We start from the raw sequence: 15,356 nt of genomic DNA, 5'->3' as shown, positions 1-15,356 counted from the left end.
GAGGGTGAATCTTTAGATGACAACACAGTCTTTCTATACCAAAAAATGGTGTTTTCATCAAATGCATGGTTAGCTGCAATCTCAATTCTCATCGAGTGAGTTCAGGACTGGTGATTGACTCAATGACATGCAGGATTTCCTTCTTTAACATGCATATTGGACATTATGACATTGTTCCAGGCACAACAAACTTCATAGCCAGGATAATCGACAAGTTTTGAAGGGACAAACTAAATAGTTACAAGTAATATGACGAAATCTCTTGATACAAACATGATTCAAGAGCTGACGCAAGTCGGTAGACATCTTTAGCTCATACCATTACATACTTGACAAAAAAACTTAACTTGAACATCTTCCACAGACGTTCTAATGTTATTATTGGTGTTCCATATATAACAACTAGCATAACTCATAAGAGCGTAAGAACGACTTACTGGTGGTTATTATTCGGGTTAAGAGGAGAGCCAGTAGCATTGTGTTTGGGGTGAATTGGACTTGGAGGAGTCGGCTTTGGAATATATGGCATAAGAGGAGATCCATGCTCGATCGGTCCAGCATGTATGTTGGCTTTTGAAGTTGGAGCTGGATCAATCCTAGGGTAATCCTCCATATTAAAACTGGTTGAACTTGCACTCTTCTTCGCGTTACTATTTAGTTTGTAGCTTTTGATTGCTTCCTGCAAATGCAAAAACAAACCAAAAGAAAAAAGAAGAAGAAGCAAAAAAAAATTATAAATAACTCAGCACAACTTCACTTGTTGATGTCAAATCTTGTAGAAAGTAAACACAAATCATTGGACAAGAGGCTTCATTGAGAGCCATAATTTCTATACCTTGAGTTTCCTGTTATGGGTAGTTACCATGTTACCAATCTCGCAGCCAGCAAAGATAACATCTGCATTCGTGTTAATTGATCAATTTCACAGGTCTTTAATCTTATGCAACTACCTAGAGATGAAGTTCTAATTTCTTTTAATTTAAATGCAACAAGTCAATTTCATTTAGAGAAATGAACCAGATGTTCAGACCTTATGCCTGTTCTTACTCTGGACCAAACCTTAATACATGGAGCCAAAATGAAAGACAGCATATAAATCCCAAACAAGGGCAGAATAAATCCGTTTCTCAATTACAAAAATTCCTATAATCTTGGTTACCTTAAATTAATTATGTCTGAGAAATGTCACCTTGAAGACTCTAAATCAGCTATACTCAACCAGATAAGATGACACTAATGGAAAATCAAGTAAAGAAGTAGCTACAGTACCATTTCTTTCAGAGAGGGAGAGAGAAAGATTTACCAGGAAATGATGATCTACCAGTTTCAGTGTGGGTACTGAAAGAATGGAACATGAAAATTGTTCCTACCACCAAGAACAGAATCCAAAATCCGAAACCCTTCAGCATTTTAAACATCAACGAACAGCTCTAGCCAATAACATGAAACACCGATTCCTCAGACGTAAGCAGATTGAAATTGAAATGATTCTTTTAAAACCCTTTCTTGTTGTAGCTCAACCCATCTTCTTTCTTTCACTAGAAAACTAGTATGTTGTAGTTGTGGAAATGAATGAACAGAGAGACACTGCTGCTATACCCATTACTGCTTCCCGATTTTTAATAAAAAAATGGAAAGAAAACAGCCAGTTTATTTTGCATTAAATGGAATCAGAGAACACATATGGGTGCCGTCTCTCTCTCTGTCTGTCTTCTTATCTCTTGTCCTTCTTACTCCTACTACTTCAATGGAGGGATATGTGTTGTGTTGCAGTCTTGCAGAGACCAGAGTGTGAAGAGAATTGAATGCTGGTCGCTGGGGGTTTGATGGATCTCGAGTCCTTTAGAGTGGGCACGTCACCTGTTATATGGGCAGTTCATAGCTCATACCAGTTTTTTTCCTTAAAATTTTTTTCCATTTTTTTTCTTTTTCTATCAGCTACTAATTTAAGCCTAACTATATTGATAATGAAACATTTTTAATGATGGAAAATATAGTGCTTATTTTACTACCCCAATAATAAATCTGAACTAGTTTCATCTTTTCTTGTCATTTCATTTAAAGCTTTGTTGATTCAGATGTTTCAGGATGACCGCCAAGAACTCTAAGGTTCCATCACTTCCGATTGCTGATCATGATAAAAGATTAAACCCTGATCACAGTACTGTTAACTTGGTTTCATATTAGGATTCACAGCTTCGCCGATTACGAATCTATCAGAGAGATGCTTAACTGAAATTAATATCCTCATTGACTAATCACAATTACCAAACGAGCATTGCAAAATTTTTATAAAAGTAAAAGAGAAGAAATACTCATATCCACTGCTAAAAAAAAGTTACAAATTCTAAATCTAAAATCAGTGGAACAAGTGTGGTAAACTGTCAAACTAACTAGACCTATTGTTGTTCAAAATCTACCAGGACCAGAAGCCTTCTTAGCAAACAGATAGAGAGCCTTCAGATTTCTGTTCCTTAGCGGTACTGAAAAAAGATGAAACATCTTTAGAATACCGTAACAACATTATTATAATACTTTTACAGTGCAACAAATAAATAAAAACAGTTCTAAAGTTTACAGATACTATTAACTACAAATGAATATTACTACTTGCTCAGTTCAACTACATAAACTATTACGTACACACAAGAGATAAAAACTTTAATGTCCGAAACAAAAGCTCACTCAAGAAAAAAGAACAAAACCAAGACTAAACCTCGCCAAAAATCACAACTCAATAATAAGTCATATACTCATAATGCAAAAGTTGAAACTCAAAGTGATTGCAAAAAATATAAACTGTCTTTGTTCAAATATAATCACCAATCAGCAGGTCTTTGATGAACAAAATTGAAAAGACAACAGGTTTTCATGCATACACAAGAACTAAGGAGACAGATCACTGCTCTATCTATCATGCTGCTGTATGCACGAGAGGTGCAACAGAACCTGGCCTTCTAAAATCAAATGGGAAAAGAAAAGCTAAAAGATTTAAGGGTCAAAACTAATACCTTAATAAAACCGATTTCCTTAGCATTGCTGTCTGCAGCACATAAGGCCATACTTCCTGATTATTGCATGGGGATTGCCACATACTCGACTACAAAAGATTAGACAAACATCAACAAGTGCTTAAAGCAATAACTAAAGTACAGTAACATAAAATGTAACAGAAGCACACAAGACAGAAGTCTATAACTTGATCTCTTAAAATAGAACTACATAAGGCATTTCGGTGCCATCAACAAATATAATGCAAGAAAGTTAAAACGGGCCAAGTCTTCAGTTCACCTTTTTGAGCTACACGCGCCACAAGGGAGTCAAAAAGCAGTAACAGAATGGAAACATACTATTCTCGTCGAACTCCTTAAAACTGGGATAGAAGGAAAAGTACTAATACAGAATCTCAGATAAGCTGAAAAGATGATTATCAAAAACAACTGCAACAAAAAAAATGGTGGATTCAGTATATGAATCTGTCTTTAGATTACAAATAAATCTCTATTGCACAGAGGAAGACTTTCTCCCAACGAAGACACAGACCCTGCTCAATTTAGTTCAATGAACGAAAATAAACTATTTCATGGACACAGAACCTATCTATAACCACCACACCAAACAATTGAAGGCCCTCCTCTGCTCTTCACAAAGATTGCATTGATCAACCCTAACCTCAATGTTAGTACCCTAATGATAGTAACCATTCTCAAGTTCCCACCAGTACTATACTCCATGGAATACATTCCAAGAGAGATTTAATCCTAAATCTCCAAAATTCCTAACTCACCAAACCAGCAGAGAGCACCACTATACCGTTTTTCATCAATGAGACTCCAATTTTTCTGCGCCATATATACACACGCCAGTGAGTTTAACTGAATCAAAGAGGGACATAACCATCTTCTTATGGTGGATGGGCCTTGAGAGTTCTTCATGTACATCAATCCAGACATCATAGATACCTAGTTCATTCAGCCGCAACCCTAATTTTTCACCAACCCTACATGCAACCTTAGAGTCCCATAAGTTTTTAGATCGAGGGACCCTATTGAGCTTCGCCCTGTATTGAGCCATGAATTCCTGCTCAGATGAAGAAGCCATGGCCACAATTGAATTCGTTTCAGAGCTACTCACTTGGGCTGTTATTTTTCTGCAACTCAAGATCAACCTCAGGAGATGATGATGGGAAGTCGTCATTAGCTTACAAAGGGAGACAAAGAGATGAAGACTCTGTTCGCACCAATACAGAAGCCTCTAATCAAATTTAGGTCGGCAAAACATATAAAGTAAAGAAATTACCTTCGAATCAAAAACATGTATTTCACTGAATAGATTTATTGATACAATTAGTTTTCTAAAGGGTCCTGCAAACAACTAATTTGGCTGGCCATGTACTGATCTCATGTTTTAGTTACTCTCTTGATTACAATATCATCTAAGGTTCAAAACAAATAAACTGATTAAAGTGATCTCATTTCCAAATGTAACCATTACATTAAGTAATGATAATGGACAGTACTGTAAATTTTTGCTATCCAATTCATTGACGGAATCATATTTCTGAAGAAAATTTGGACATGGTAATCCTAAAATTTAGAAAAAGTACAAGTTTTCTCAGTGAAGATGTCTTGTAGAAAACAGATGGTAACCTGATTGTTAAAATTAGGAGAACAAACCCATTGCGGAGATATCTAGAATTATTTATCTAGCCATTGATCACTGAAATTTTAAGTGTTACAACATGAGAAAACATAGGTCTTCGAAGGATTCGAAAATGGAATTACTCACCAAATACGAGATCCAGGACCATACTGTTTAGGGTGCGAATTCCCCACATTTGCATGCCCCATGTTTTCGCTCCTTCAAGATGAACTTTAAATTCACAGCGGCTACGAGGAGAAAGAGATGGAGAAACCCTAATCGGCTAGTCACAGAAAATAACCCAGTAAAAGTGTGGGTAGAAGGGTTTACAAAACATTTTTATGTGGTGGCAAATTTACGAACATCCGACTTCACAGTTTTACATAGATTTTTGTTAAAGGAGAGCAAAAATGGATCGGAGGAGAGCGAAAAAATCGTAGTTGACTCAGTAACTTGGTCGATTTGTGTACTGAGTAAATTTTATCCAAAATGCCCTTTACCCTAACCGTGCTTATTAACCTAACCTATGTAAGTTAACCTAAGACATAGTTTTTGGAACGGAGATTCAAGGGAATAAAATCGTACTTTTCTTATAGCCTTTCTTATTATCATCACCAACAACCAAAACGACGTGGAACCCTAAATCTCAAATCATGACGACTTGTTTTGGCGATTTGATAGGAAACCAGGAATCAAGTGCTTCAAACATAATTGATCTTTCAGGGAACCAAGAATCGCAGGTATGTATAACATTTTTAAACCATACATAAATCATGTCTTTCTGAAAGGAAAAAAAAAAAGATAAAAAAGCTTGGTTCGGTTATGCTGAACATGAAGATATGTCTTCACTGTTACCCAAGTATATGTGAATGCTTGACAACTCGCGCCATCACTATGAGCTGTGTGTTTTCACATACGTTTGTGAACTTTTTTCTTTTCTTTCGTCGTCGTTTATGTCCAGTCGAAATATTCATGGCTTGGTTTTTTTATTTTGTTTGTTTGGTTTGATTTACTTGCATAATTTCTTTTCATGTTCAGGTTTTTCCAACCATGTCTCTCCCTTGCAATGAAGAACCTAATCATATGCCTGATCTTTTGGTGCCGTCAGAACAACTAGATTTTACATAATTTTTTCTAAAAGCGGAGGGATTTGGTACTAGAGAAGAACTACAAGAGTGGTGTGTGTCTGTTGTTAAAGCACTTAGCACACAATTTTCAGATTATATATAAGTCATCACAAATGAAAGACACTTTAGGTAATGGTCAAGGATCTCGGATATAATTGTGCTGTGAAAGAAGTGGCAAGTACCCTAGTCACCAAGCAAAAAATTATGTGCCAAAGACCACTACAACAAAAAAGAGAAAATGTGGCAGCATCAAATGTAATTGTCCATCGGACTTAAATTAAGATGGAGTTCTCCATTGCCTTCACTTCCAAGATTTTCTTATTGGCAGAAACAAAAGAAGAAAAACAATTTCTCGGATAACTGGTCGGAACCATACATGAAAAGAATTGAAAAGTACGAACATATGGTGGGAACAAAATAAACGAAAGGGTTCCCCTCGATGAAGATGAATGCATGGAATGAATAAGAGAAGATTTACTATTTTCTTTTGTGAATGCATGGAATGAATAAGAGAAGATTTACTATTTTTTTTTGTGTCCGTTATTTTTTAATAGTTCTGTCTTTTTATACGGTTGCATTGTCTCCAGACCTTGTTCGACAGCTTGAATGGCTACTTTTATAGTTTCATTTTAGTATGCATTGCAATAAATACGTTTGTCTTATTTGACTAGTTATTTTCTGTTTATTTTGGATCATTCTCTGTGTAAATGTGATTGTGGTTGGGTTCGTAATGGGGAATCATTAGGGGTTTAATAAGAAAGCATGGAAGAAACACCCAATAAGGCCATTCAAATAAAAATCATATTCAATCATAGTTTAAGGTAAATAATCATAATAATAATTGCAATAAATAGATAAAATAGAATCTACCACTTCTTCTTGGAAAAATAGCTTCCTCTGTCGCCTCAGCTAAGAGATTTAGCTCCTTGTATTAATCATGATCTTAAAATATTTGTTTATGGCTCAAAAGATGATTAAAAGGATGAAAAGTAATAACACAGCCGATTTGAAACAACGTGAGTGTGTTACAGAATCTATGCTACAAAGGAGAAATAATAGCTAAAGACTTAATGCAACCACAGTTGGTAAACGATACTTAGGTTCTGCTGTTGAATAGCGATATTTGTCTGCGACAGTTGCTTGTGCGTCTTATGTTCTTCGTGTTCTAGGTATTGCAACAGCAGAAACAAAACTTCAACTTGTGATTTCAGCTTTCTGTTCTCTTCCAAAACTTCCCCAAAGTGTACGTAACCTTTTGTGACTCTAAAACAACCTATATATAGGCAGCAGACCCAAATAAACTCGATTCAATCCCTCTCTTTCCTTCACAGCAAGTCTCGGATATTTCCTTTTCTGAATCTTCTCTACGCGTCTTACAAATTAAATCTGACGTCCAAGAATCTCCCAATGATGGCATTAAATATACAGAAGATCTTCTACCCTTATCTGCACGTGACCCCCATGTATAGAACCAAGAAAATTCCCAATAATAATGCTCCTCCTCTGTTTCGTTCAATCCAAGAATTCATCCCTATTTCTTCGTATTTGATAAACATACATCCCCTGTTATGCTCTAAGAAGTCCATCCCAATACGAATATGCATTTGAATCACTCCAAATCAGATCCATAAAATCTCACAAATCCCGTGAGACTCCAAGCCTCGGTTTTGTATAAACTCGGTCTCTGACCCTGTTTTTTCGATTCTACAACTCATACCTTCCCTTTTTGACCAAAGCAGGGTAATCCCAATCCACAACAAACACAAATTCCGCCTAAAACTCGATCAGAATCTCGCTAGAATGTTCCGCTGCAAAACTGAATTTGAATTCAGTTTTTCCCGCCAAAAATCTGGAGAAGAGAAAGGTCACCCCCTATCCAGAGTAGGGGTGCCGATAGATGGTGCCTTTGGGGGTGTCCTGAGGGTGCCCCTTAGTAATTCTGGTACCCCTTGTCCATAGTGAGAGTCCGAATAGCAAGTGTCCTCCGGGTGCGCTTTTCGACAACTTTTCGAGTCGATTTTTCCAAAAATGTTTATTGGAAAAAAATACCTACACACATAAAACACCATAATAAGTACAAAAATGAGCGCTATCAATATATAGAATCGAGACAAATTAGACACAAAAATGTGTCTATCAAATACCCCCAAACCTATTATTTGCTAGTCCTCGAGCAAAAATAAAATAAAATCCTAACTCACTGACGCAGGCATCGTCGATTGCATTTAGCGTATGCAATAAGCCTTTAAACCCCTAAGTGTCCCTAGTGGCGGAGTGTTGTCTCCGGAGGGCTTACAAGAGGTATACCCACAAAACCTGTACTCCAGACCCTAACTATCTACGCAGAACCTTGGAAGGCACTAAAGAATCTCCTTGGTTGGCATACTTATTGAATATAAGAGGAAGTACCCTGATGCGAAATTCCAATTGCTGTACACGAGTTTGCACTCAAGCATACTAAAATTCATATAAAGTGACAGAGCTCTACTCAGATAGTCGCACTATGGACATCAATATCCGGAGTCAAAACTAATCACATGGATAGATCAAGAAGATGGATATAGAGAAAAACATAGATGGTTTTGATGTTTACTAAGTGAACGGCGTTTCCCATATCTGTCTGAAGGCCTCCGCCAAAATGAACCTATCCTAATGGATTCAGATACTGGTCTGACTAATATCAACACAACTGGCATATACAAGGGAACCAGTGATCGATAATCCTAATTCTAGTTCAACACAACTGGCATATACAAGGGAACCAGTGGTCGACTTTATTCACTGATTTTTTTTTGATCCGTTTGGTCTAATTGGTCTGGTCTTTTTTTTTCTTTTTCTTTGTAACTCAATCACTCTAATTCACCCTAGCATTGGTAACAACTTGAATCATGGGCCCCACCTATCACTTAGAGAAACATGGTTTAAAAACAAAATAAAAATAGAAGTGAAAAGGACTCAACGAGATATGGTGAAACTATCATGTTATTTCTAACACCTGAGCTCTGTGCTTTTATGAATAGACTCTTCTAGATGTTTCCATCTAATCATATTGGTTCCTCAACTCCTACGATCAAAATGCTTCCATCCACTTAGATTAGTTACTGCAATCCTCAACAGGCATAAATTTCTAGGTTCTGGAGTTTATTTATTCATACTGCAACTAAAAAGTTTCTCTCGTACCCCCAAAATTAAATCTAACATTGTCCTCAATGTTCTAAAGGTAAAATTAAAAGCATGAACAAGGAGAAACTGTTACCATTTGAAGCAAAAGAGATAAGGAAAGATATTACCATGTTGCATGAGATTGGGTTACCTCCTAAAAAGTGCTAAATTTAAAGTCTTCAGCCAGACGTCAAATACCACAAAATGGCTAATTACCTTTCAAATCATATATCAATAGTCGAAACAACTGTGGGTCAACAAAAGCAAATAAAAATGCCACAATTATCAGACAACTGCACCAAATCAGAAAAATGAACAGACGTAGCACATCCTCATCCAAGGTTTCCTGCAAGACAACTGGGTTTTTCTGTTGTGCCCATTTGGGCTTCATATGAGTGTCTTGACAAATTGACTCATTCGAACAACAAGTCTTTAGAATTTCCTCCTGGACAATATCAGGAGGATCCGGTTGCAGAGTCGTAAGTGACTCAAGTAATACCTCAGGTATACTAGGCTCGAATCCCAAGTTAGGGACTTCTAATGGGGATAATTGACCATTACCACCCCCAAACTTAGGGTAGTCAGTATTCTCGGACAAACCTCTAACTACTGCTTGAATTTCTGGATCCTCAGAGTCTTTAAAATACTCAAGAGCTTCTTCTAGTTCATTACCCCCAAACTTAGGGTCAACACTACTCTCCGTAAGGCCTAGCACTATGGCTTGAATCTGAGGGTCCGTAGAGTCTTTAAAGTACTCAAGAGCTTCTTCTAGTTCAAAAGTTTGGTCACCTAACTGACTTAAGAGAATTTCCTCATCAAGTTCATCTAAGGAATCACCAAATAAAGTGTCGTCCCAATTATCCCGAGTTAGATCCTGAACTAAAGTGCTAATCATATTCACTTCCTCTAAATCGTCAGAAGGTTATCTATTAACATTAAAGACATTTAGTTCAGTGGTCATATTACCAAAGGAGATGTTCATAAGTCCGGTCCTACAGTTGATGACAGCGTTAGCTGTGGCTAAAAATGGGCGACCTAAAATCACCGGTGATTGAGCACTAGGATCCTGAATAGGATGAGTATCTAGAACAACGAAATCCACTGGATAAATAAATTTATCAATCTCAATCAGATATCCTCTATGACACCACGAGGTACTTTGACAGACCTATCAGCTAATTGCAATGTCATTTTAGTCGGTTTCAACTTACCAAGACCTAGCTGGTTGTATACATGATAAGGGAGTAAGTTCACACTAGCTCCTAAGTCAAGCAATGTCTTATCTACTGAATAATACCGATCACACAAGATATGGTGGGGCATCAAGGGTCTTTATACTTAGGGGTTGTTTGGTTCAGAAGGATTGAACTTACCTGACCAGCTAAAAAGGCTTTCTTATGGACATTAAGCTTACGCTTTCGTGTACAAAGGTCCTTAAGGAACTTGGCATAAGCAGGAATTTGCCTAATTGCTTCTAATAAAGGGATGTTAATGTTTACCTGCTTAAATATCTCTAATATTTCGTTGAAAGTCGACTCTCTCTTTGTTGGAGCTAACAACTGTGGATATGGGGCTTTGGGTACAAAATGAGACCTGTCGGGAACCACATTGGCATCACTAGAAATTTTATCGGTTTCTTCAGTTAGTGGCTCCTTCTGGGGCTCATCTTGGGAACTAGAAGGTGGATCTACAGTATGTCCACTATTAGGCATGGCTACCTTATTGTCTACCGTTTTACCACTCCTAAGGGTTGTGACAGAATTCACTTGATTAAATGTTTTATCTCCTCTAGGGTTGGGTATCGGTTGACTAGGGAACTTACCTTTTTCTCTTAGAGACTCATTGATCAGACTAACCTGGTCTTTCAATTCAGAAATGGCCTGACTATGTTCTTGTCCTATCCTATTACTAGCTTCTATGCTTTGTGAAAGCAATTGACGCATATTTTCAGTATTTTGAATAAACGAGGTGAGAGTTTCCTCTAGACTTAAGATTTTCTTATCAGACTGATTCTGAAACTGAGTGATCCTGAAGTATTCTTAGTATAGCCAAAACCTGGGGAACATTAGAATTACTAAACTGACCTTGGTCCTTAGACCATGAAAGGTTCGGATGGTTTCTCCAACCAGGATTATAGGTTTCTGAATATGGGTCAAACTTTGACGGTTATCAAACTAGTGTTTATTATAAGAGCATTGGCTCGCTCTTCATATCTGGCATTCCCAAAAAGGCTCTACTCTACCACTAGTGTGACCCAATTCTAAGCTTCTAACCTTTTTGCTATAACAATTTTGGCATCTGATTCATAGCCTCCTTCTACCCTATTAACGTTTCCTCTACCTAGAAGAATTGTTCTTTGGGTCCCTACAATATTCCCATTGCTGGGTCTTTTCGGATTTCATTCAAAAATTCCATCGCCGCATCAACAGTTTGGTTTTCAAAACCACCAGTGCATAGAGACTCAACCATGGTTGTTGTCGAATAATCTAAACCCTCATAAAGGATTTGAACTAGCCTAACCTTTTCTAAACCATGATGAGGACATTGGGCTAATAAGTCATTGAACCTTTCCAAATACCTATATAACGATTCTCCCTCCTGTTGAGAAAATGTGCAGATTTGCGTCCTAATAGACGATGTTTTGTGCCTAGGGAAAAACTTGTTCAAAAAGGCAGATGTAAGTTGTTCATATGTTTCTATTGAACCGGAAGCCAAACTATATAGCCATGATTTGGCTTTATCTTTCAGGGAAAAAGGAAATAACCTAAGTTTCAAAGCATCATCATCAAGGTCTCTAATCTTTAGGGTACTACAAATTTCCTCAAAATCCCTAACATGGAAGTATGGGTTTTCATTTTCTTTCCCTAAAAGATTGGGAGCATCTGTAGGGTCCAGGCCTAAGTTCATAATTTGCTTCAGTTTCGGCTAACCTGATACAAGAGGACGAGTAGTCCTAGGGTTCAACAAAGCTTTCAAAGTTGCCATTGCTGGCACTATCGGGATATTTGGGATTCTATGCAATCACAAAACAAGGCTGACTCAACCAAATCAAACCTAATTTTCTAGCAAACAAAAAGCATGATGGTTCCACTTAGATTGTTTCTAGACCAGCTTCTATTCTTTCGAAAAGGAACTCGTTACAATCTGAGCAAACCCCCTGGAATCAATCCGAGTCAAAGTAAGTTGAATCGAGGCGAGGGAAGCTCAGTGGAGCTTTGATACCCAAGGCCTCACCGGTTACAAGGCGGCGCAGTCACGCATTCAACTCACAGAAACCATCATGAACTTCGAAGTATGCTCAAAAGAGTAACCAATATTTTTCGAACGACTTTCCTATTAAGCTCGTTACCCTATCGGTCTCGTTCTAGTCAAAATTTTAGGCTTAGGTTCGCGTTTGGTTTCGTTTTCCTAAGGCGGGCAAGAAGAGAACGGTGATGAAATCCGAACCCTTATCTTGTATGGCCAGTCCTTGCCCTTTACTAGGAAATTAAAGCAGCCGTTTTCAAGTCCTCAGCATATATGCAAACGAATACAGTAAACCCGCTGACAGGGGATTCGCGGGTGTTTCGAAAAACTTACCTCCCGTACCAGACGGGCGAAGAACCGCTGAAGTCGACTCGGGCCACGACTCCTATGTCATGTACGAACCCGAGGGGCCGAGGCGATATCGTAATCACCGTCCTTCTCTGCACACAGTTTTTATTTAAACCAACCCTTCCGTAGGGTTTAAAATAATAATGTCCCAGTCCAAAAATAAAGTCCAAAAAGTGTCCAAAAATAAAAAGAAAAATTACAAAAAATAAAACCCTATTTACAGTTTCTAAAAATAAAACAAAATAACTATATACAAAATCTTCTTCTTCACTCCTTTTGGATTCCTCTTTTCTTTCCTTCTTTGGCGATGCTTTCCTTTTATAGCACTTTTTCTTTCCTTGTAGCTTCGCTCCAAATCTGAAAAGAATCGAAAAATACCAAAGGCGTAAAAGAGAACAAAAATTCTAAAAGAAATAAAATAAATCTAAAACCTAAAACCTAAACTAATAAATCCGCGTCGGCGGCGCCAAAAATTGATGTAGTTTTTAAGTGGTAGTAAAGTTCGTTCAACTCGGATTATGTAGACTCGATTTTAGACTCAAATTAAAATAGAAAACTTAAAAAGAAATTGTTCAAGTTATAAAAAGCACTGAGACTTTGGATTCCACCAATCTCCAATTTTTATGTGATTTAATCTAGTCAATATTTATGCAACTCTTTACGTTTAAAGTGATTCTAATATTTTCGCTAGACAAGTAGATTCTCAAAACAATAGTTGTAAATCGAAAGCATGGACCATCAAAAGATTAACCTAAGCATGACCCATCAATTGAGAACACAACCACTTAATCAGAATCATATATTCGATTTCAGTTCAGTGCAAATAATCATAAAAGAATTACAAAATTAAATTAAATAGAATTTACCACATAATAATTGGAAAAATGGCTTCCTCCGTCGCCTCAGCAATGGGGTTTAGCTCCTCATATTAATCACTTGCTCAAAATATTTGTTTATGCAAAAGTTGATTAAAAGATGAAAAACTATAAAATGATGTTTGCAACGGTGTATGGAGTCAAAAAATGATGACTGTTACAAAGAAGTTACTGTAGCAGCGTTACAAATTTGAGACGCTGTTCTTATTTGCAACGCTTGTTCTTCAGCAGCAGCAGCAGAAACTCGGGTTTTCCTGCAACTTGATAAATTCAGCTCTGTGGTGTTACAAACTCCTCTGCGACTGCTCCAATAACTTTGTCACCTTCCCTGGGACTCGAACACACCTTTTATACTGCTCAGAAACCTAAAAATAACGATTAATTCTCTCTTTTTCTTTTCGTGCAAGCCACGGCAATAATCTTCTCTGCCGATTTCCTTAAGCGTTTCTAAGACTTCCAAATCATCCGAAACTCTTCCTTAGATAGAATATCACCTTAGGAAACAATCTCACGCCTTTAGTCTCCCTGAAATTCCTAAAATAATTCAACAAAGTTTTCGTGTTCACTTCAACCTCTGTTTCTTTTTTTCGGATTATCCAACCCAATTTGATCGATTCCAGCGCACATACCAAGCCTGTTATGCTCAATCACGTCCAGCCCAACAAATTTCAGCGATTGAATCTCTCTAAAATAGCCGAGAAATTCGAACCAAGTTTCGATCGTTGCTGCCATTTTTTTCCCGCCAATTTTCTTTTCTCTGGTTCACCTCTTGCGGATTATCCAGCCAATTCTGAGCGAAACTAAGACCATTACCATCCCTGTTTAGGCTTTAGGAATAAACCCATTTGATTTCAGCCATTGAATCTCCCTAGAACAGCTTCAATTCTTCAACCCTAATTTGTTCTTGTTTTTCCTTCCAAAATTCAAAATTCAAATGGAGAAGATGACTGCCCCTTATCCAACAGTGGTGTGTGAATAGTAGATGTCTGGAAATGGATGCCCCTTAGTAATTAGGTTACCCTTTAGTAATTAGGCTAGCCCTTAGTAATTGGTTACCCCTTATCCATTTGAGGGGTCCGAATAGCAAGTATCCTCCGGGGGTGCCCTGCGCAACTTTTCGAGCATATTTTTCCAAAAATGTTTATTGGCCAAAAATACCTACACACACATAAAACACCATAATAAGTACAAAAATGAGCACTATCAATATATAAAATCGAGACAAATTAGACACAAAAATGTGTCTATCACTTACATCTGCCTTTTTGAACAAGTTTTTCCCTAGGCACAAAACATCGTCTATTAGGACGCAAATCTGCACATTTTCTCAACAGGAGGGAGAATCCTTGTATAGGTATTTGGAAAGGTTCAATGATCTATTAACCCAATGTCCTCATCATGGTTTAGAAAAGGTTAGGTTAGTTCAGATCCTTTATGAGGGTTTAGATTATCCCACTACAACCACAGTAGAATCTATGTGTACAGGTGAGTTTGAAAACCAAACAGTTGATGATGCGATGAGATATTTGCATGAAATCTCCGAAAAGACCCAACAATGGGAAAGTAATAGGGTACCACAGAAAACAATTCTTCTAGGCAGAGGAAACATTAATATGGTAGAAGGAAACTTTGAATCAGATGCCAAAATTGATGCTATAGCGAAAAGTTTAGAAGCTTTAGAAGTGGGTCACACTAGTGGTAGATTAGATCCTTTTTGGGAAGTCCAGAATAATGAAGAGCAAGCCAATGCTCTCTATAACAACACTAGATTCGATAACCGTCAGAAGTTTGACCCATATTCAGAAACCTATAATCCTGGTTGGAGAAACCATCCGAACCTTTCCTGGTCTAAGGGCCAGAGTCAAGGTCAGTTTAGTAATTCTAATGCTCCCCCAGGTTTTGGTTCAAATAAGAACTCTTCAGGTAAGTTTCATAACTCTTCAGAGAATACAATGAC

General features: G+C 37.5%; 1 pseudogene; it reads right to left on the bottom strand.

The window, feature by feature from the left end:
• Positions 1–14,704: 14,704 nt before the first annotated feature.
• On the bottom strand, positions 14,705–14,804 carry LOC113362352 (annotated as a pseudogene).
• Positions 14,805–15,356: the final 552 nt, after the last annotated feature.

This window comes from Papaver somniferum, chromosome 3 (assembly GCF_003573695.1).
Source record: "Papaver somniferum cultivar HN1 chromosome 3, ASM357369v1, whole genome shotgun sequence".
Lineage (NCBI taxonomy): Eukaryota > Viridiplantae > Streptophyta > Magnoliopsida > Ranunculales > Papaveraceae > Papaver > Papaver somniferum.
Note: the sequence above shows the minus strand (reverse complement) of the source record. Positions and strands in the feature narration are given on the sequence as shown.